Source organism: Otolemur garnettii, unplaced genomic scaffold (assembly GCF_000181295.1).
Source record: "Otolemur garnettii isolate 467f Iridium unplaced genomic scaffold, OtoGar3 scaffold00005, whole genome shotgun sequence".
NCBI classification, from domain to species: Eukaryota; Metazoa; Chordata; class Mammalia; order Primates; family Galagidae; genus Otolemur; species Otolemur garnettii.
In genome coordinates, this window is record NW_003852400.1 from 42,582,384 (window position 1) to 42,605,442 (window position 23,059).

The 23,059-nt window shown below is 42.0% G+C and overlaps 1 protein-coding gene across 1 annotated transcript in view; it reads right to left on the reverse strand.

The window, feature by feature from the left end:
* The window catches only part of SNX18 (sorting nexin 18), a 28,963-nt gene that overhangs the window by 3,906 nt on the left and 1,998 nt on the right, over positions 1 to 23,059 (reverse strand). The window lies entirely within an intron of this gene.

Genomic DNA, 23,059 nt, shown 5'->3' on the forward strand with positions numbered 1-23,059 from the left:
CAAAAAAAAAAAAAAAAAGAAGAAGAAGGAATCTGGTAAAGTTTCTAAAAACATCCTCATTGCTAAAACTTCTCTTCAAAAAATTAGCATTTGCATACTCACAAAGTATCTGTGGTATTTTTCATTTCTTCCAAGTAAAGACACGATACATAACAGAGAATTTGCAAGGAACTATCCTTAAGACAAAAACAAGAAACTGCAGTTTTCACATGTTTAAAAGGTGACACCATTATAGTCACACATATTAAAAGAATTATACTGTATGTAAAAACACCCCATAAAGAATGCAAACCCACTTCCTCCGAAAGTCTTGCTAAGGAATTATTGTGTAAGACTTCAGAACCCGTCTCTGAACCAGTTAACATGGACTCAGGCTGTGTTTTGGAATCATGCCATGGTTCTGGAGGGTGTTTGGCAAGGTTGCTGGTCTACCATCAGAGTGCTCATCAGGGCTGGCCAAGCCCAGGTCTTATCAGCTGAAGTGCCTGAAAAGGGGGTGGATTATGCATGCATGTCTGGTTCGGACTCCACCTTCTTTCAGGAGACCCACACCTGGAGTACAAGGTCTCTGAGCAACAAGAATTTACCACTTTTTCTTTAGGGACTATAAGAATCAGTAACTGGGCAGCGCCTGTGGCTAAAAGGAGTAGGGTGCTGGCCCTATATGCTGGAGGTGGTGGGTTCAAACCTAGCCCCGGCCAAAATCTGCAAAAAAAAAAAGAATCGGTAACTGTTAAGTCAGCCCAACTGATGACTTGGGAATGATGCCAGAGGTGCCACAACCTCTTGCCAACGACTATCACCAGAGAGTGCTGCTGGGGTGGGGGCAGGGATGTAGCAAGTGGCACTTGAGGGCAGACCCTCCCCCGGAAAATCACATAAAGACACATAAAAGACTGAGGATGTTCAGGAGTAGGAACACAGGCTCCTTGGGCTCTTGGGAATGAAAAATGATAAAGCTCAAATCACTTGAACAAAACCAGCTGAAGAATTCAGACTTCCCAACTCCACCTAGCACTCATTCCACTAAATCATGCTGAAAGACAAGACAGAATAGAGAGAGACAGCCAGGGCACTGGCCTGACAGTCTGAGAACACGGCAGTACTGAGCGGGAACAGACAGCCTGGGGAGGGGATGTCAGAAACCTGAGAGACTCTGCTTCAGAAATGCCCTGCTTTACCTAACAGTGAAATAGACAAGGGAAGATGCCATATTTCTAACTTTCTTCAAATCTCTTACAAAATAACATAGTATAAACCCAATTTTAAATAAAACCCTTATTAAAGGGCTGGGTATGGTGGCACATGCCTGTAGTCCCAGAGGCAGGAGGAATGCTTCAGGCCAGACATTCAAGACCAGTCTGAGCAAAACCGTGAGACCCCCACCCATCTCTACAGAATATTTTTTCTTTTTTTTTTTGAAACAGAGTTTAACTTATTAACCCTCGGTACAGTGCTGTTGCATCATACCTCACAGCAACCTCCAACTCCTTGGGCTTAGGCGATTCTCTATAGGTGCCCACTACAACGCCGGGGCTGGTTTGAACCCACCACCCTCGGTATACAGGGCAGAGCCCTACTCACTGAGCCACAGGCACTGCCCCTTACAAAAGATTTTTAAAAATTAGCCAGGAGTGGGGTCTTGGTGTATGCTATGCCTTTTGGGGGCAAGACACAATTTAAAGAGGGACTTTACCTAACAAATGCAACAATCAGTGTAACCTGGTTTCTTATATCCTCAATGAATCCCCAACAATAAACTAAAAAAAAAAAAAAGAAAGAAAATTAGCCAGGAGTGGTGGCATTTGCTTATAGTCCCAACTACTTGAGAACGGAGGTAGAAGCATTACTTGAACAAAAGTTCAAGGCTGCAATGAGTTATTATCACACCAATGCATTCTGGCCTGGGCAATACAGCAAGACCTTGTCCCAATAAAAAAAATAAACAAATAAAAATTTAAAAATAAGGCTCGGCGCCAGTAGCTTAGTGGTTAGGGTGCTGGCTATATGCACTGGGGCTGCTAAACGACAACAAGAACAACAGAAAAACAAAACAGCCAGGCCTTGTGGTGGGCACCTGTAGTCTAAGCTACTGAGAGGCTGAGGCAAAAGAACTGGTTAAGCCCAAGAGTTTGAGGTTGCTGTGAGCTGTGACAGCACAGTACTCTACTGAGGGTGACCTAGTGAGACTGTCTAAAGAAAAAAAAAGTAAATAAATAAAAATGAAACTTTTAAAGGTAAAACTGTATTTTTTCACAGTTCAAGGGCCTGACAAATGAAAAACCACTGACAATAAATTTCAAACACATATATGCACGTATGTGTCGGTATGTATATACCCACACATTTATTTCTGTTCATTTATTCTAAGTGAGAGTTTTAAGTGAAAAGCAGTACAGTCTTGAACAGGAGGGACAAATGAGCACAGTAAGGGCACTGAATGCCCATGCAGCACCCAACTTCCACTTCACCCACGGCAGAGAAACGTGTTCTGCTAGACATAGGAAGACCCCTACCCCAGTTCCAACAAACCATCACTCGGAAAGGCCAGCACTTTAAAAATCTCTACCATGGCTAACAGAACCAACCGGGCTGCTAAAACTTTCCCGCTTGCTGTTCATAGAAAGCAGGGTACAATGACTCACCCCTATAATCCTAGCACTCTGGCAGCCCAAAGCAGGTGGATTGCTTGAGCTCTGGAGTTCAAGACCAGCCTGAGCTAGAGCAAGATCTGGTCTCTAAAAAAGCCGGGCGTTATGACAGGTGCCTATAGTCCCAGCTACTCGGGAGACTGAGGCAAGAGGATTACTTGACCCCAAAAAGAGTATGAGGTTGCTATGAGCAACACATGGCACTCTATCCAGGGTAACAAAGTGAAATGCTGTCTCAAAAAATAAAAAAAAAATTAAAAAAAAAAAAAAGAGAGAAAGCAGCCTGGGCAACAGAGCAAGGCCCTGCTCCCAAAAGGGAAAGAATGATAATTTCCTATACAATGTTTGTCTTTGATGCTGGTATCAGTTTTACATTTTATATACAGAAATTAAGTTGAAAAGACCAGGATAGTAGAAAAGTAGAACTAAAGGAAAAAAATTTTTCAAAGACAACTGAGAATATAAAATGATGAAATACATGTTTAAAAATGGTGAAAAGAGAACAGAAAATTAAAAGACAAACATCTCTTGTGACCTATTTTTCCATCTGATTTTGAGCTAGGGTACCCAAGGAAGCCATGGTCCAGTGCTCAAATACAGAAGACAAGCATACAGGGTCCTATCCTGCTCTGATCCTGTTCTGGGTAATGGTTGTTGCCAGCACTGATGATATTCTGCAAGTATTACTTGATCTAGTCACTTAGAGCCTTGCTTTTCAGAGAAGCTCTGAAACCCAGCCCAGAGTTGTATGAATGTCAACTGCAGGGGTAGTTTGTCAAACTTCCCATCAGCTCACCACATTTTAAAAAACTACCTTCTAGTATATAAAGTTGCAGGTGCACCTGTAACAACCAATCTAAAAATGAGTAAGTATTAAGTTTTCCCATCTCACCACACTGGTATACGTTTTCAAAACTCTCAGATACAGCAGTGAGTATAAAAATCTCTCTGAGGCCTAAGGACCTTTTGGCATTTAATACTTTTAAGCTTGCTAAGGGTACATACTAACAGAGCCAAGGAGAATTTAAGACTTATGTTTTTTTAAAAAATCATCTCACAGCCTTCCATTAGTTTTTCCTGTACATATTTTAACAGATAGGGTATTAATGTGTTTTCTTCCCTATGAAAAAGGTAATTATGTAAGTACTAGTTTACTGACTAGGAGTAAACAGAAAAAAGATGTGACATCTTTTAAACAGCTCAAGCTATCCAGATGATCAAACAGCAAGGGTGTTTTAACACCTGGGGGTGGGTTGACAACACAAGCCAACTACTTTCTAGGGTTCCCAGGAAGCTTCCCACTGAGCTCCTAAGCTCTGAGTTCAGGCAAGAGGAAAGTGGAAACATATTTTTTTCCAATAGAAATGACAGTACAAGCATTGGTTAGATGTTAAGTGAAATCACGTTATTATTAGAACTAGAATTGGGTTTTGTTACAAATGGCTAGGTTCTCACAGTTGATTTAACAATTCTCAAAGTGAGAATTCTCTGTGCATATTTCTAGATCTCACACATATTTTCATATTCAAAACCTTAAATATTACAAGAAAGGGAGAAACAGCAAAAGTTTCAGTCAGGCCTAACACGCTGGAGAATAAAGCTAGTGGAGCAGAGCTAAATCATCACACCCTTAAACAATTATCAGAGGGGCTTTATCTAAAAAACGCAGTCAGCGTAACCTAATTCTTTGTACCCGCAATGAATCCCAAACAATAAAAAATAAAAATAAAACAATAAATTCACTGCAGACTTGCTACTTCTAGGACAGCTTTAAAAATTAATTTGCTCCTTAAGGAACTGCAGAGGTACAATACAACCAGCTGCAGAGCTTTAACAAAGCATTACAGCATCTTTTAAGCATTCTTTCAGCTGGATTGAATTTTTTTTACCAAACCCAAGAGGAGTGTAAATAAAAGCTGAAAATGTTGCCCAGTATCTAAACAACAAAAGGACCACACATTTTTATCATGGGATTGATACAAATCCAGGCAAAAGTTTCCAGAGCTCTAAGTTTTCAGTGGCTCACTTAGCAGAAACCTGCCCCTGGCCAGCCCCCTCCCCTCACAAACATCCTACTGCCACACTGCTTTCAAAACAGGAGAGGGAAATGAAAGAGCAGGGGGAGAAATTATACAATGAAGTCTAAGGTCAAAGGCGGCACTGTTAAGAATAAACAATGATACTCAAGGTTAAGGCAACGGTTTTAAAAAATAATAAACAGCGAACAGAGAGAAAAACATTTTAGAATGATGATGCCAATCTACAGCTACAAAACTGCTAACAGACTCTGGTTAGCTAGACCTGGAATAGCACAGGCATATTAATAAGATTTTATCACAAAAAGAAAATGTGGGCGAGTATTAAGTTCTGAGATTAAATACAAAGAGGCTGACGATACACAGCAGTGTGGATGAATTCTTAAAAACAACAATGAAGTGGCAACATTTCTATTATAGTTACCAGAAAGCTGTAGAGACCAGTAGAAAACTATTGCCTATAAGAAAGTAAAATGAAGTAGTACAGCCTCCCCCAGTTACACAACTGAAAATAAATTCTGACCATGAATTTGAAGAATAGGAAAAAGTATTATTGAAAATGAGGCAATGTATTTCAACCACATCCCTGAACTGTGATCCCCAACAGGCAAAAGGAAGCCCAGAGGCCTCGGGGCTGCCGGGCTGGGCCTCCAGCACACTGCCATTGTCTCTTCCTCAAGGGATCTCTGCCAAGGAGGCAAAAAGAAGCAGAGAGAAAGGTTTACAGGTTGAGAGTGAAGTTTCAGTGGAGCATTCAATTTAGTTATTAAATTAGTTTGGCAAATTATTAGATCTTTTTCCCAGGATACAAAGTTCCTTCAGGAACTAATGACTTCACTCCTAGAGGAGGAGCAGGAACCCTGAAGACATTCCCCTTATCACCAGTCTCCACAACAGCCCCTGGGGAAGTGGAGGTAGAGCTAATTCCCAGGCTAGAATGGCAGATTTGGTTTTGTTGTTGTTGTTGTTTTAAGCTGAAAAGGCCTTAGAAGGGTTTTTTATGCAATTCTCTTAATCTTACAAACAAGTGCCAGAGTCACTTGCCTAAAGTCCCACAGCTAATTCACAGCAAAGAACCATCTTTCCTACTTGTCTGCCAGGAGTTCCAAGCAGGTGTCCTTGTTCAGAAAACCAGTGCACCCCTTTTGTAGGTACAGACTGAAGGGATCAGCCGATCAGGCCTGAGACTGGCCTTAACCCTACTACCCTCTGTTGAAAAGGGAACTTTCCTTTTCACATTTTGAGAGTTAAAAGGAAAATGTAAACCCATTTTTATTTTGCGTTGGGGCCTGTTATTAATAAAATCTCCTAGACTCCCACACTGACTCTACACATGCAGAATTCCTAACAGGGCTCATTTTCAATTTAGTGCAATTGCCAAGGCTCAGAGAAGCGCATTCTGCCCCACTTTCCCACCATCTATCCCAGCTCCAAAGAAACCCAGCAACTTCCACTCCCTCCCACTACCCTTTTTCTTTGTATCTTACCAATGTTTTATAATAAAACATGCTCAGGCTGGAAAGAGCAAAGCAAGAAATATCTGAAAGCTTATTTATAAGACATATGTACTCAATTTTGAAGGATTATAATACTCAAGTAGACAATGAATATAAAAAAAATTGAATCACATGTCAAGGTTTAAAATATTATTACCTTAAAGTGCTCAAATTTTAAAAACTCATAAATTAATTATGATCCAGGAATTCACCACCATTTTCAAAAGCATCACATTTTCACACAGTATGTCATTAAACTATTTCCATTAGTAAAATCTAACACTGAAGAAGCATTCCAGTGTCATCTTTTTTTTTTTTTATAAATCAGAGTAGTGAAGCTCCAGCGTCATCTAGTCCACTAGCAAATACCAAGAACCCACTGCAAGCTGAACTAAATAAGCACACTGGAAATGCATTTGCACTATGCTAAACCAAACTGCCAATGTTCCTCTGCTTCTGATTGGCAGAGAGGAACAATTTTCCTAGCAACCCGAGAGACTGGGAATGAAAACCCTTCCCACAGTCCAGCCTCAGGCATTTTAGTCAGGCAGGGCCCCCTCCTCCTTTAAAGAAGGTGTCCACCTCTTCCGAGCCTGCCTCCTCTCCCTCTTCAGGACCGCTGTCCAGTTCTTGCACCTGAACTTTGCCTTCCTTTTCTCAACCAGATCTCTTATTCTCAGTATGTTTTCTCTCTCCTAAGACTGATGATATAAAAGGCCCAATCAGTAAGCAACAGGAATCCAAAGGCTACATTTTCTCCCTTCAAAAAATAATAAATAGGCCGGGCGCCATGGCTCACGCCTGTAATCCTAGCACTCTGGGAGGCCGAGGCAGGAGAATTGCATGAGCTCACAGGTTCAAGACCAGCCTGAATCAGAGAGAAATCTCGTCTCTAAAAATAGCTGGGCATTGTTGGTAGGTGCCTGTAGTCCCAGCTACTTGGGAGGCTGAGGGAAAAGGATCAATGGAGTCCAAGAGTTTGAGGTTGCTGTGACACCACTCTACCAAGGGTGACAAGGAGGGACTCTGTTTCAAAAAAATGAAAGAAAGAGACAAAGAGAAACAAATGGAAGCATCTTATTTAATTTTGAAATCATAAATGTGTGTGTCTGAGTATATGCCAAAAACATTAACTAGATCTCCTGTCTTCCCAGGATCCTTCCCCCAAAAAAACAAAATCTCTGGTGTAAGGGACAGAAAGGAGACAGGCTGAAGGGCAGTAGGGACTCCCACAGGCAGTTTCTCCAAACTGAGCTCAGCCTGTTTTTCTTCATTCCCTGTACACTGAAAATGTTGAAAGGAAATGCTAATTTGGTCAAAATAGCCCATTTGGTTCCCCCCCCCTTACTGGTATCCACACCCCCCTACCCCCACCTTCCCTGCCCAGCTCACTCCCCATGACTCTTCCCCTCCCCTTTCCTTCCTCCCTTCTGGTCTCCACCCACTTGTTGATTACCTTTCCCCCCTCTCTGCTCTAATAATTTACTTTTTAAAGCTGAGTAAACTGTCTCAAAAAGTGAAAACCAACACCCCCTAACACAGAGAGGCAGGATGGCCGCCATGCAGGCGATAACCTCAGAGAGGAGCACCTGCTCTGTGCAAACCTGTACTCTGCACTTTACACGTCTTATTTTCTCTTCTCTTTAACCCTAAAAGAAAAGCAATCATCACCCCCATTTTCAGAGGTAGAATGTGAAGCTTATGGAAGCTAAATAATTTTGCTAACAATGTCCAGCTGCACGTGCACCTGGGTCTACCCAACTTAAGCAGTTCTGCACGTGGTCTACTGGGGACTGCCTCACCTCTGCAGACCTCAACGCCGCAAAGATCAGCCTCAACACACAGGGCATAGCACCTGCACGCTAAGCGCCTCCGGAGCCTACACCACCTCAGATACAAGCGACCCACAAAACTTCTACTCAACGACATTCTACTCCTGCATCAAGCCATATTAAGTAGGCTTTCGGTCTGAACCACACTAAAAACTCTGGAGGGTACCAATACTGATACTGAACTCAAGAAGTGAGAGCAATTTTTGAAGAGACTAAAGGTCCTTAAAACCAAGAACTATTAGATTTCAAAGATAAATAAGTGACAACAAATAAATAAATTTATTTAAATAAATAATAAAAGAAAACATTTAAGCCATTTTAAAAAGGAGATAAGAGGGTGAAGACAAGGACAATAGGCCAGCCACGTGGCTCATGCCTGTGATCCTAGCATGCTGGATACCTTGAGTTCACAAGTTCCAGATCAGCCCAAAGCAAGACCCCGTCTCTACTAAAAGTAGAAAACCTGAGGCAAGAGGATCCCTTGAGGCTAAGAGTTTGAGGTTGCTGTTAGCTATGATGCCACAGCACCCTAGCCAGGGCGACAGCTTGAGACTCTGTCTCAAAAAAAAAAAAAGGACAAGGACAGTAACTGCCAACAAGGTTGCTTGATGAGTTAAAAAATAATAATCATCATTTAAAGAATTCAGACCTCCTCTAAGCTTGATTTGGTCCTGATGATAAAGTAATTTGTTCTAGGTAAAAGCCTTATTATATCCTAATTAAGCAGCTCTTATAGTTTCATTCAGCAACATCTAACTTAAGAGCAAGATGACATTCAGCATGAATGAAAACATTCACTTGAGTGTCAACACCTTAAAACAGGATTGCTTTCACTCACCACACACCATGCAGATTTGCATAGCTCACCTTGCTCCAAAAATGGCGAGGAAAAGCACATGACTACATCTCAAAACAACTGTTCATTGCTGGGCAACTCTCTCTCTATATAAAGGTTCTGTGTTTTAGCTTATAGTGAATACTAAATATAAAATTACTAGAGTGATAGTTTGAAGAGTTCTATAAACACAGTGTGTCTTTAATTCTGAACAATCTTTGGATACAATGGTAAAAATGTTGATTTGCCTATAGTCAAACAAGTACAAATGAAGACTTTAAAATCTGAGAAGAGGAAAGACAAGAAAAGTATATATTGTGTCTTTTCTTGAAGATATGATATCCACAGACTCTTAACACAATGAGGTAAAAATTACGTCCTTGATAACAGTGAATACATAATAAAACTTTAAAAAACAACTGGTTTTGTAAAGTAAAATCCATACAATCATGTAAGTTCAGGGAACACAACTAATACTTGAAGTCTGCAGTTCAAAATTCCTAATTTCCTAATTACTTGTTGCATGACTTGAGCACGGGTCTGCACAGATAAAGCAGCATTAGATGTGTCTGCAAGCTGCTGGTGCTTTGGGTTCTGTCAACACTTGACATACAACAAACTTATCTGTACCAGGAAAACAGTAAACTTCGGAAATTACCTTTAATTAAAGGTAAAATCTTATTTTCTTTTTTTCTAGAAAGATAAAAGCAGACCTAAGCTAAAATAAAGCTCAATAGAATGAGCTCCTCTATCTGGGGCAGGAAGAATATAAGTGGCACCAGCTCCCCCCCCCCCTTTTTTTTTTTTTAGATACAGAGTCTCTCACTCTATTGTCCTCAGTAGAATGCCGTGGCATCACAGCTCCCAGCAACCTCCAGCTCTTGGGCTTAGGCGATTCTCTTGCCTCAGCCTCCTGAATAGCTGGGACTACAGGCACCTGTCACAATGCCAGGCTATTTTTTTGTTGTTGCAGTTTGGCCAAGGCCTGGTTCGAACCCGCTACCCTCAGTATATGGGCCAGCGCCCTACTCACTGAGCCACAGGCGCCGCTCTGTACCAGCTCTTTAGAAAAGACAACATGAAGACAGCTCACAGCAGAGCCAGGGCCTTTTAGGATCCCAGACTCTGTGAAAGCTGAGAGCACTGCAGTTCATGCCGCAGTGAGAGTATTTCAAAGAATTTGCTTCTTGGTTTTAAGTACTGTTTCCAAATAATGCCTAGTTTTTAACTGAAATTGTAAACCCTGTTGTCACAAACAGCTACTTAAGCGATGGTGGTACTGTGAACAGCACAGCACCAGCCTTCACCGTTTTCCTCAGTGCCACCCACCCATAGCCTCTACCACGGTGCTGCACATCATTTAATGCTAAGCTTGGACATAATTCTCATATCAGCGGTTTTAAACTTAAGAGCGCCCCACCCCCACCTCATGGTTTTCCTGCTTTTCCCTATGCTGGCAGGGGCCAGGCAGCCAGTGGCCCTGAGTCTTTACTCCAGCCACATCTGCACTTCTTGTGTAAGAGCATGAATAACCAACCGAACACAAACCAAGCACCTCAAAGAGCTTTGCTAGAAAAGTGTATCAAGTTTTAAAATATAAACCAGAGTCAAAACATGAAAACTTGCAGATTATCCATGCTGACATCAGTATTTAAAGATGTCTTCTGCGGACAACAGGTGGTTTTTGTGAAAATCATGTCAGCATAACTAAATACAATAAAAGGCCTGAAAATGGAATTTTCTTTTTTTTTTTGAGACAAAGTCTCAAGCTGTCATTCTGGGTAGAGTGTCATGGTGTCATAACTCACAGCAACTTCCAACTTGGGCCCAAGGGATCCTCTTGCCTCAGTTTTTCTATTTTTAGTAGAGACAGTTTTGCTCAGGCTGGTGTTGAACTCCTAAGCTCAAGCAATCCACCCACCTCAGCCTCCCAGAGTGCTAGGATTACAGGCATGAAAATGGCTCACCCAGCCTGAAAATGGAATTTTCTAAGACTCCCTTCAGCCCCATTCTTTGTCTTTCTTTCTAATCCAGCTCCTCCTCTTAGCCTGCCCATTCCTATCAGTGGCTTCCCCACTTCCTATCTCCCAAACCTAAAACCTCAAAGTTACCACTGGACTCAAGAGAGCCAGTCTGTCACCAAGTCAGGCCATGCCACCTAGCAAGTGTCTCCAGTCCACCTGTTCCTTTCTGAAGCCACCCTTTCTGTGCACAACCACCAGGGAGGACTTCCTAAAGGCCTGTCGTCAGCGTGGCTCCAGGGAAGGGTGTCTCCAAGAACTCACAGTTTAAATTGCTATGGCTCAGTTCCTGTTAGCAATGTGGGAATAGGAAGAGTATTTACCTCAAAAGCTCCTATGAGGTTTAAATAGACATAATGAACTTAAAACCTGAAGTACCATGCCTGGTACCCAGTAAGTCCTCAAAGTACGTCAGTTATTTTGATTATGATTAAGATGTCACTCTGTAGTGCAAAACCTTTAGTGTCTCCTGACTACTTTTAGAACAAAAGTCTTCTAGCAAGCACACTAGGTATTACAGCATAAAATGCAACAGTCTCAAGTCAAGCAAAAAATGCACTGAAATCCTGGCTCTTATTAGCTGCACCTGGAAATCACTTACCGTAACTTCCCTGAGCCTCAGTTTTCAAGGCTCACCAGAAGTGGCTGACACCCTGTTAGGGGAGTTCAGAGCTGTGCTTGGGTTTAATAGTATCTCCCTCCCCCAAATTCATATTCACCTAGAACCTCTGACTGGGCCTTATTTAGAAACAGGCTCTCTGCACATGTAATTAGTTGGTAAGGACATTCTGGATTAGGGTAGGCCCTAAATCAAGTATGACTAGTGTCCTTAAAAGGAGAGGAGACAGAGACAGACACAGGGAAAATGCCATGTGACAACGGAGGCAGACTGGAGTAACTCGTCTGCAGGCCAAGGAGTCCCAAGGATCGCTTGCTGGAAGCCACCAGAAGCCAAAAGAGTCAAGAAAGGCGGCTCCCCAGAGCCTCTGGACACTTTCATTTCAGATTTCTAGTGGGTAGAATTTTAAGGGAATAAATTTCTGTTTTTTTAAGCTGCCCAGTTTGTAGTAATTTCTTCCAGCAACCTGAGGAGACTAACACAATGGGTAAATAATTAATGCTTGAAAACATAGATACTAACACCATAAGATAGTTACTCCATGTTACACACCAGGAAACTGAGGTTGAGAGAAGTTAAGTCTATAACCCAAAGTTACAGAGGGAAGCCAGCAAGAACTCATACCCATAAGGTTCTACCAAGGATGTCCAACCTGCCGCCTGTACTGCATACAGATTATCTGAGGACTGTTCTGCTTATTTGTGCTATTGGATATTGTGAAAAGCCTTCACAGACCTTGTTTTCTTTGCTCATCAGCTTTTGTTAGTTTTTGTATTTAATTTGTAGCCCAAGACAATTCTTATTCTTCTAATGTGCAGCAGAAAAAAAGGTTGGACACACCTGTCTCTAGTCTAGGCTCAGAAGCACTCTGTTGTCATACTCATTCCTGCATGGAATAATTAATGCACATATTATGCCTGGAATACTGCCAGGCACATAGCAAGCACTCAATTCACAGTAGCAATTACTATTACCACTTCCACTCCCTTAACTTGCTTGTTCTCCAAGTCAAGGGTCAGCAAACATTTTCCTTAAGGTCCAAGTAGTAAACATTTTAGGCTTCACAGGTCAAGAGGAAAAACTGAAGCTATTATGTAGGTACTTACATAAGCACTAAAAATGGAATCATTTAGAATATAAAAACCATTCTTAGCTCAAGGGCCATAAGTAGGTAGCTGGACAAATCTGGCCCGGGGCTGTAGGTAGCAGACCCCTGCTCCAAGCCATCTCCAAGCATCTCCATCATTTTATTCTCCAAGTCTACAAGTTATTTTACACTCCTCCCTGCTCCTCACCCCAGCCCTGCAGGCAAGCAGCCCCTTCCGTCTCCTCCTCCTAAATAGCCCCAACTGCCCCTATTTAGGATTCTATCATGTCTTGCCTAAATTACTGCAAGAATTCCCCATTTCACTTCATCCTGAGCCATACTTTACTCCTGCCACAAGGACCTGTCCATTTAAAGAGTGAGCCTGAGGCCGGGTGGTGACACACGCCTATAATCCCAGCAGTCTAGGAGGCCGAGGCAGGTGGAATGCCTGAACTCACAGGTTCAAGACCAGCCTGAGCAAGAGCAAGACCTCATCTCTAAAAATAGCCAGGCAGTGTGGCGGGCACCTGTAGTCCCAGCTACTTGGGAGGCTGAGGCAAGAGAATCACTTGAGCCCAAGAGTTCGAGGTTGCTGTGAGGCCACAGTACTCTACCGTATGTAACAAAGTGAGACTCTGTCTCAAAAAAATAAATAAAAAATAAAATAAAATAAATAAGTCCATCTCAAAGCATTTTCAAGACCACCAGTGTACTTTTCACCTCCACTCTTCCAAAATCAAACCATGACCATCTTTCAAAGGGGAAAACCAAATGCTACCACCCAAGCCAACACAAATTGAAAATCACTCTCCGTTTGCTGGACTCCCATTCGTTCTCTTACTCTCAGCAGTTAGTTAAGCCTACTTTTATTTCAGTGTTCTGTGCGCATATCCCACCTTCCTCATGGAACTGAGCCGTCCTTGAGGGCTGGTTCTTACCGCCCATCACCTAAGCTCAGTGCTCCATGCACTCAAGTCATTCAGCAAGGTCAATGTGCTTTCTCTGGATTTTGTGCATTAAATTAAGCAAATGTACCCATAAAAGTATTAAAATTAAAGCTTCCAAGGAGGAAAATAAATGTATGTGTTAAACAGCAAGTTAAAATACCAAGAATCAATATAAAGTGAGATCATGAGAAATATGGTATTAATTCTCTGGCACATGAGATAAGAGTTTTCAAGCTTCCTCTCCCCTCTTCAATGAATTCTGGAAAGTCATTTCATAGATACCTAAGACCTTTAACTCACTTACATGCTAATTAATGATCTCATCCATTAAACATATCCGGATCCTATTGTTATTTCCTGTACACTTTTAAACTGTTATCTATCATCATATAAATGAAAAAACAAAAACATCCTATAAATTGCAGAAGACATCTATCTCAAAACCAACCAAGAAGTAGCTTTTTTTTTGAGACAGAGCCTCAAACTGTAGCCCTGGGTAGAGTGCTATGGCGTCACAGCTCACAGCAACCTCAAACTCCTGAGCTTAAGTGATTCTCTTGCCTCAGCCTCCCAAGTAGCTGGGACTACAGGCACTCGTCACAATGCCTGGCTATCTTTTGGTTGTAGCTGTCATTGTTTGGCAGGCCTGGGCCGGATTCGAACCTGCATCGAATCTTGAGCTTGAGCTACAGGTACCACCCAAGAAATAGCTATTGAGGGCCTACTTCATTCATTCAACAAGCAATCATTAAACGCATACTGTGTGGCAGGGTATGGTGGCTCACACCTGTAATCCAAGCACACTGGGAGGTCGAGGCCGGTGGACTGCTTGAACTTAGGAGTTTGAGACCAGCCTCAGCAAAAGCGAGACCCTATCTCTACTAAAAATAGAAAAAACTGAGACAAGAGGATTCCTTGAGCCAGGGTTGGAGGTTGTTGTGAGCTATGACATCACAGCACTCTATCCAGAATGACAGCTTAGAAACTCTGTCTCCAAAAATAACAAAATTAAAAACAAATCCATACTATGCAGTGTGAAATGGTGTGGTTACATAATGCAGGAACATAAAAACATGACCCCACACTAACCAGTGACCTAACATTGCATCCGGTGATTACTCACAAAAGGAAAAGGGACTAAAGCTGAAGCTTGACAATGGTTGTGTTGGGATGGGGAAGATTTGGAAAGGAATACCGGAACCCAACTCATCGAAAAGGATAAAACTAAATCCTGGTTACCCATCTCCACACCTGTTCTAGCAGTTCTTATTGTTGATCAGGACAACAATCATGGTGTTCCCCTTGATGACACCTCTCTGTCTCCTACACTATATCCCATTCCTCAAGAAAATTTATTGATTCCTCCTGTAAAATGTATCCAGAGTGGGACCCCTCCCTTCTGTCATTCCACCCTGGTCCAGGCCACCAGCACTCTCACCTGGATTACTAGAGAAGTCTCCTACTGGCTCCCTGCTCCTGCCTTTGACAATTCAATCCTTTTATTATCAACACAACAACAGGAATAAGTCTGTTGTCCAGGTGGATGTCATCCCCTGGCTCAAAACCCTGCAACTGCTTCCATCTGACTTGAGCTTTTATTCCAAGTCCTGATAGTGTCATGCAAAGCCTTACCCATCAGACCTTCCATGACCTCATCTCTTCCTAGGATCCTCTTAGCTCCAACCACCTGGCCTCTTTGCCGTTTCCCAGCCTGCCTCGCACATGCCCACCCCAAGGCCTCTGCTTTAGCTGTATCCTCTGCCTGGAAAGCTCTGCCCCCCGATACAGACTTGGACAACTCCCCTGCTTCCCCCAGGTCTCTGCTTACGTCTCACCTTTTTTTTTTTTTTTGCAGTTTTTTTGGCCGAGGCCAGGTTCGAACCTGCCACTTCTGGTATATGGGGCCGACGCCCTACTCCTTGAGGCGCAGGCACCGCCCACCTTCTCAATGAAACCTACTGCCCATCCTTTTTAATACTACGTCCTGCCTCCCTATGTCCTCTTTTCCTGCTCTAGTTTTTTCTCCTAGAGCATACTACACTCCAACATACATTATAATTTAGTTCCTGTACTTGTTTTTCATTGTGACTCCACCCTGCCAACTCCACAAGGGTGGTGATCTTTGTTTTGGCCACTGATGCAACCCTAACATCTTTAATAGCGCCTGGATGATGACAAACACCTAAATGTTTACTGAATAAATTCAGGTTTATCTTTTAGAAGGTCCTATGAACAAATCTAATTATTTCAGCTCCTCTCCCTAATCAATGTCTCCTTTTCTAAATAGTACATATAATTTCTTTAGCAGAAAATGAAAGACAATCACAGTATGAGATAAAAGTCCTAAGAAAAGGGACAGAAATGACATGTGGACTAAAATTCATTCACACTGAAGTTTAATAAGCTGTAAGTATAAAATCAACATCAGATTGCTTCTATTTTTGGAGAGAAGATGATTTTAAAAACTCAAAATGAACTTTGTTTCACAGGAGAGAAAAATGATTACATTTTATCTCTTTGGTGGCCGTATTAGTTACACCCCTCAGTGGGGTCAGAGAGAAGCTGCTTTAGCTGTCTGTGGCACACAGCTTCAGAACACCAGAGAGCCCTCACCAGCAGGCAGGAGGCCAGGTAGGAGGCCACTCCTTACCCAGTGGAGTAAGCCTGCATGCATGTTTAATTATACCCCTCAATGGGGTCAGAGAGGAGCTGTTTTAGTTGTCCGTGGCCCACAGCTTCAGAACACCAGAGACCCCCACCAGCAGGCAGGAGGCCAGGTAGGAGGCCACTCCTTACCCAGTGGAGTAAGTCTGCATGCATGTTTGCTGATAGGAACTAAATGTGCAGGAGTTCTTTCACATCAGTGGATAAAATACAAAGTCTTTTAGCAAAATACAAATGCTCCTAAAATACAAAGTCACATAAGCACACAGAACACTATTAAAACCAGTCTATTTTATTTTCAATATAGAAATGATGTTATTCAGAAAAAGTCAACAACAAAATGTACTTAGGAAATCATGAACCTCATATACGCAGACGAGGGAACTGAAGCTCAGAAACATTAAAGGGATTTTCACTGCCTGCATGCATGTTTGCTGCAAGTAATAGGAGCTGTGGGTCCGGCAAGAGACAATTCACACACCCTCTTTAACGTGAACAAATCAGTGACTCTGAAGAAGACCTACATTCAGCCCTCTGTTAACGATTACTTCTGGTATCCAACACGGGACAACCTGATTAAAATAATATGTAATTGCTGGATGAAGACTCCTGGGGCTTTTGTACTTTTGCTGGTAATTGGGGTGGTAACTGGTTGACAGGAGGAATAAGATTATATACCTGTCTTTTTTTTTTGCAGTTTTTGGCCAGGGCTGGGTTTGAACCCGCCACCTCTGGCATATGGGGCCGGCACCCTACTCCTTTGAGCCATAGGTGCCGCCCACTATACCTGTCTTTTAAAGTAGAGTGCACCTGCCCTTTTAAAAGAACCTTATGGTCAATTTGGAATTCTGAAGCAAGAGGATCACTGTAGGCCAGGGTTTGAGACTAGCCTGGGCAACAAAGTGAGACCCAATCTCTAAAACAAAATAAATAAAAGCACCTTCTACTTCTCAAAAGTAAACATTTAGTGAGTAGCTAAAACCAACCATGATATTTAATTTTTAAGTAATTTAATTTTTATGTCAACCTTGTAAGGAAGTGTTCCTGGTTGGCCAAAAAGAATGGCCCCCTAGAACCCACACTGGTGCACACACAGGCCTGTTCCCACAGCAATGAGACTCTGCACATGCAACTTCCTTGGCTTGGCACGCAGGCCCTTCACTGGCATGGCTAACTCAGCTTCCACTCTTTGGCAAACCCTGGGAAGCTCCCTCCAGAGGTAGACTGGCCCATTCTCCAGCCATCAGCAACACGGCACTTAGCACTGCCATGGCTGGTTGGTTGACCTGTCTCTAACACTAGCCAAAGAACTCAGTGAGGCTCAATCAGGCACAGATGAAGCACCCAGATTCTACTCTGATGACAGATGGTACCGGTCTGCCTTCTGGACACAATCTCATCAAACAGGACTAATCAAGGCTGTGGCAGTTTATTTGTAATAACCATTTGGTTAATGACATCATTAAATCAAACTTGGTTTCTTTTCGGCCTCATTTGTTGCCCATGCTGGAGTGCAATGGCTGCTCAGTGATCACAGCTCATTGCAGCCTGAAGCTCCTGGGTTCAAGTGATCCTCCTGCCTCAGCCTCCTGAGTAGCAAGGACTATAGGCACACACTGCAGTACCAAGCTAATTTTTAAAAAATCTTTTTACAGAGATGGGGTCTTGTTATAGCTCTCAGGCTGGTCTCAAACTCCTGGGCTCAAGCAATACTCCTTCCCTTTCTCAGCCTCCTAAAGTGCTGAGATTATGAGCACAAGCCAATGTGCCTGGCCCAAACTTGACATTTAAACTTGGATTTAAAAATACTTAGAGACAATATAAGAATAGGTTCTCATTCGGCCTGCAAAGAAGGAACACAGTTTAAGTATCATCTTTGTAAATGAATCACAGAATTTCTTGTAAGTAAATCACAGAATTTCTTAGTTGTTGGGGTTCTGCCATCATGCTTGCAAATCGTAGGATGACCAGATGGGATGACATTTCTGAATGAAGAGAAAAGCCCAATTGAGCCACAGGCTTCAATAGTTATGGGAGAATGTGGGCGGGAGGGTACGGCCTCTGCTGCCCTTCTGTTCTGCTGTGATCAGTGTAGCAGACTGGACTTGGACTTCCCAGAGTGATTGTGAGGAGGGCTTCACGGCTCAATAAAGAAGTCTGAGAAATCACTGACAGGGTGATGTGAGCAGTGTCCCCACCTTGCTTCCTGGCCAAGACTCTCCTTGGCCCATTACATTTACATTTTAGCCAAGGAACTGAGTCATCTTATTCCAAAAGCCTCTTACCTTATTTTCACTAAGAAAATGCAAACTGGGGCGAAGGGTGAGGATAGAAGTGAAGTCTAGAAAATACCTGGAAGTGGAGGGTAGGGGAGAGGAAAAGTAGGTTCAACAAAGACAGGAATAAAACAAAAAGGATGAATGACTCAAGTATTACAAAAAATGACCCATGTAACCTAAACATTTGTACACCCCTTAACATTTTAAAATTAGAAAAAAAAACCTAAAAGAATGTTTCCAAATTATTCAGACAGTATTTGATTCCAGTGAAGAGGAAACTAAGAGTATATGATGTCATTTACGATGAATGGCCTCAATTTCTAGCCCAGAAGTTTCAGAATAAGGATGAATTTGCAAACGGGCGGGCGAGCTTCTAAGAGCTTTTCTCAGCCTTCCTTGCACCACCGGCCCAAGGCTATTTTTAGCCACCGGAGAATGGGGAGCAGACAGGGAAGATCTAGTCTAGGTGCAGCTCAGCCTTATCTTGTGTGCCCCGCTGGGACTCCGGCTATCTTTAATTAATGTCTGAGAGACACTAGGCCAACCCTACTAGTGGTAAAAGGGTGCACAATGGTGAAATTCTACCCAGCAAGGCTGATAGGCCCACTCCTGGTGTACCATTCCTCAGGTCCTGGGGCTATTCTTTGTTGAAAAGAAGCCTCCATCTGGAACATTTAGAAAGCACTGATGTCGGTTCTGCATATTCAAGAGTACAGAAAACAGACTGCCTGTTTATCTGGTTCTGCCTCCCTGCTTCGCAAAGCTCAAGCTAGATTTTGCCAACACATCATTTAACATGATTTTATTCCTTTTCTCTGGAATAAAGGAATTTCACTTTAAGTAACTCCTTCCAGCCATCAAGTCCATATTCATAAACAAAGATAAACCAACCTTTCTCATCATCTAGCTTTTACAGTCTTTCCTCTTCGAAATAGCCTTTAAAAAGAGATAAGCCTAAAGCTGTTAAACCACAACTTGCTGCCGTCCAGCTTTAGCTTTATTATTAGAGATTAATCGTATGTTTGGGAAGAAAACCAAATAGCTAAGAAATTGATAATAAAACATATGCTATGTACTTCTCCAAACTCCCGACATGAGCATTATAAAGGCATACTCCAGGCAGTGAGGATAAAGAGATGATAAAATCAAGACCACAGGGGTTACACATCAGTGATAAACACTCCCTGCCTCTGCCTAGGAACAAAGAACTGAAGGGAATCCTGCTAGGTCAGAGCAACCCACGAATAAAACTCAAACAGATTCTGAATTTCCATCTAATGTGCTTCAAACTACAGCAAACTGCCTTCTCCCTTCACTCAGCTCCATTAACCTAAAGATGTCTGTTTATTTAAGATCCCATTAGTTCATGAAAAACATTAAAATTCTAGAATTCTTTTAGCTCAAGGAACCACATGGCTTTTTGCACTTTTGTAGGAAGTACTTACACTAAAACTATTGTTAGTTTAAGCAATGGTTTCAGTATTGAGTACAGTCAGAAAAATGCCCGCTCACTGCATGCGAGAGTATTTGAGTTTTCCACGCTCATCCTGAAGCTGGGTCCTCACCAGGATGGCCACAGAGGTCCATTCCGGAACAAGTGTTTTCTGAATGGGACATGAGGGCAGGCTACAAGCAGATACTCATCCACTGAAACCTAACTCCTGGGTCGAATGCCCGGGCAATTCTGTAAAGAGGGAATTCGCAGGACCTGCTTCCCTTCCCAGGTTTTACTAAGCAAATCTGGGAAGGAGGAGATGGCATGAGATCACTACATAAAAGGAAAACTATCAGGGAAGTGCATTAAAAGATAACTAATTTGCTAAAGAAACTTACAACAAAGTTGACAGCTGAACTGTGGCCAACTGTGCAACACAGTGCTGTCCAATAGAACTTTCAGCAAAGTTCCATTCTTCTGCTGCCCAACGGGGTGGCCACTAGCTATTAAGTAAGCACCTGAAATATGGGTAGTGTGACCAAGGAAATGAATAATTCTGTTTTATTTTTAAATGAAATGGCCACTTCTGGCTCAGGGAAATAACATGGAATAGCAAAGGTCCAGAACATTTCAAAAGCTGACAGACCCCAGCAGTCTTCTGGAGAAGAAAAAAAGCTCAGGAGCCTAATGCTGCTTTCTTTCTCCCAGGAATTAAGGGGAAAAATTAAAATGTCCCACTCTCCTTCTTCTTTAAAATACACTTTCTAATCATGGTCTATCTCATTTCAGTGTGCACCATCCTAATACATGATTAGAACAGGTAAGAACATCAAAGTACTGAAATTGCTTTTCTTCTCTTAAACAATGAGAACTCAAGAGGTAAAATAGTAACTCTGAACTTTTTTTGAATCCTCATTTCTCTCTAATTTGAAATACAATCTTTGGACCAAATACTTATATCAATTAACTGCTTAAGATTTTAATTTGTCTTTTGTTGTTGTTCTCTTCTCAAAGTCATGGCTTTGAGAACTTATGGGGGAAAAAGAAACAACCAATAAACAAAATCCCCAAGTGCTCATACTGAAGAAGATTAATTCCAATGGCAACTACATGGTTAAGGTAGAGGGGCAGGACATTAAAGCTGCTCTTTATAATCTCACGTCCTAAAAGTATGCTCAAAAAGCTTCTATTTGTCTATCCTAAAAACTGCAAACACCTAGCATCCTTAATAGATACATACTACAAGCAAATGCTTTTAGCATCATGTTTTATGTGCTGTCTCTTTAAATGGCAGTATATTCTAAAGACATGTCATCTCGGGACATAGGCTCACTACATCTCACACCAAGGTTACAGTAGAAACGAATTACGGTATATTGAATATCCACTGGTGTTCTTTCCGAAGTACCTAGAGATTATGTTTAGTGCCCCCGAATCTGTTTAAGCCAATAAAATGATACTGGTTTTAGTGAAGGAGGTTTTTCAAATCCCAAGCAATGACAGACAACTCCAGTTTTTACATCAGAAAAAAATAAACTTAAATGGTTCAGCAGACTGAGTAGACTACTTAGGCAAACTCAAAATAGACCTTAGGACAAGCACCACACCTTTCCTAATACATATTTCAACAGGAGGGCACGTAACAAAGGCTGAATGAAAGCATGGTCTTGAATGACAGTAAAGCCAATGAATGAACAGATACCAACCTCCAGCAGACACGCACCTGCACGGTTACATTCTCTTTCAACTATTTACATGCGATTTGCACAAACTTACACCAATGTATAAAAGAAGAAGACAGCAGGGTCCAGAATTGAGTAACAAAATGGAATCTGAATGTTAAGGTCCTGCATTAAAGGTTCAAAAAGTCAGTCCCCAAAATACCAGCCCCCCCCCCAAAAAAATCAAAGATTCACAATAATTCATATTAAAAAAGCATGCAAAAAGGGAATGCAGGTGCAGGTTCAATGTAAGCCGACAGCAAAAAGCTAATTCAATCTTAGACAGCATTTACTAACTATAAAATAAATACTGATGTTCAGGGTACTCTGCAGCAGCCACAACAAATTCCAGGCATTTAACCGCATCCCCTCCAACCCAACCTCCACACAGTAAGGGTCAGAAGAGTCCCTGGAAGGGGAAGGAGAGAACAGAGACAAAGAAAACCAGACTGCTGTCTCCAAATGTCTGAAAGCCTGACATGCTGATGAGGAATAGATTTTGTACAGTTCCAGGGAAAAGACAGACAATCAAAAGAGGCAAATTTAAGTCTAATACAAGAAAGGACATGTCAAAGATGAGGGTTGTTCATAAACGGCCTGAGCCACCTGAGTGAGCACCTCATCCTTTGAAGGTCAGACTTGATGACCCCAGCAGGAAGTTAGATTAGATGACTCCTGCTCACTCTCCCCTACACTAGACTTTCACAGGCAACACTGCCTCCCTAACTCAAACACACCTCTCCACTTAGTCCAGGCCTGGCATGAGAACGCACACTTGTGAGTAATGTTACCACAGATATTACCGCTATAACCTATTTTACAACAACAACAACAAAAAAAGTAATTTGCAAATTCCAATGCTTTAACAGAAGTTGGGGACAGTAACTACTAATAAAACTCTGATAACTGGACACCTAACTCTTTGCTATGCCAGAAACACCACTCTCCTACAATAATCACATTCTGTGCATTCCTATGTAGTTTCCCTACATAATTTCCCTAATATTATTAATTTCAGTTGGCTAAGAGAGTCCAAACACAAAATAAGCTTTTCCTGAAAATACAGTGAGCCTTTTACCTCCTTTTACAAAGGTTGTGAACAAGAAACCTATGCAGAAGTTCTTAAACTGCCCCAATTCAGATAACAGATCCTAATTCCTCTACCGGAGCAGGAACTGAGGTGCGGAGAGGAGAGGGACTCATCTTTCTTTGCAGACATCCATTTTTCCCTATAATTTCCTCACTTTCTGAAACCCATCACTAAGTGACACGGCAATGTCAAATGGATGCCTGACAATTTGGGGTCATTGCCTTCTAATTCTACCCTAGTCACAAGATTACAGATCTGAGCAGCTCATTACTCAACTATTCCAACATTGTCAAAAAAAAAAAAAAAAAAAAAAATCTCTCAGAACCTTCTCTGACTGGAAGATATT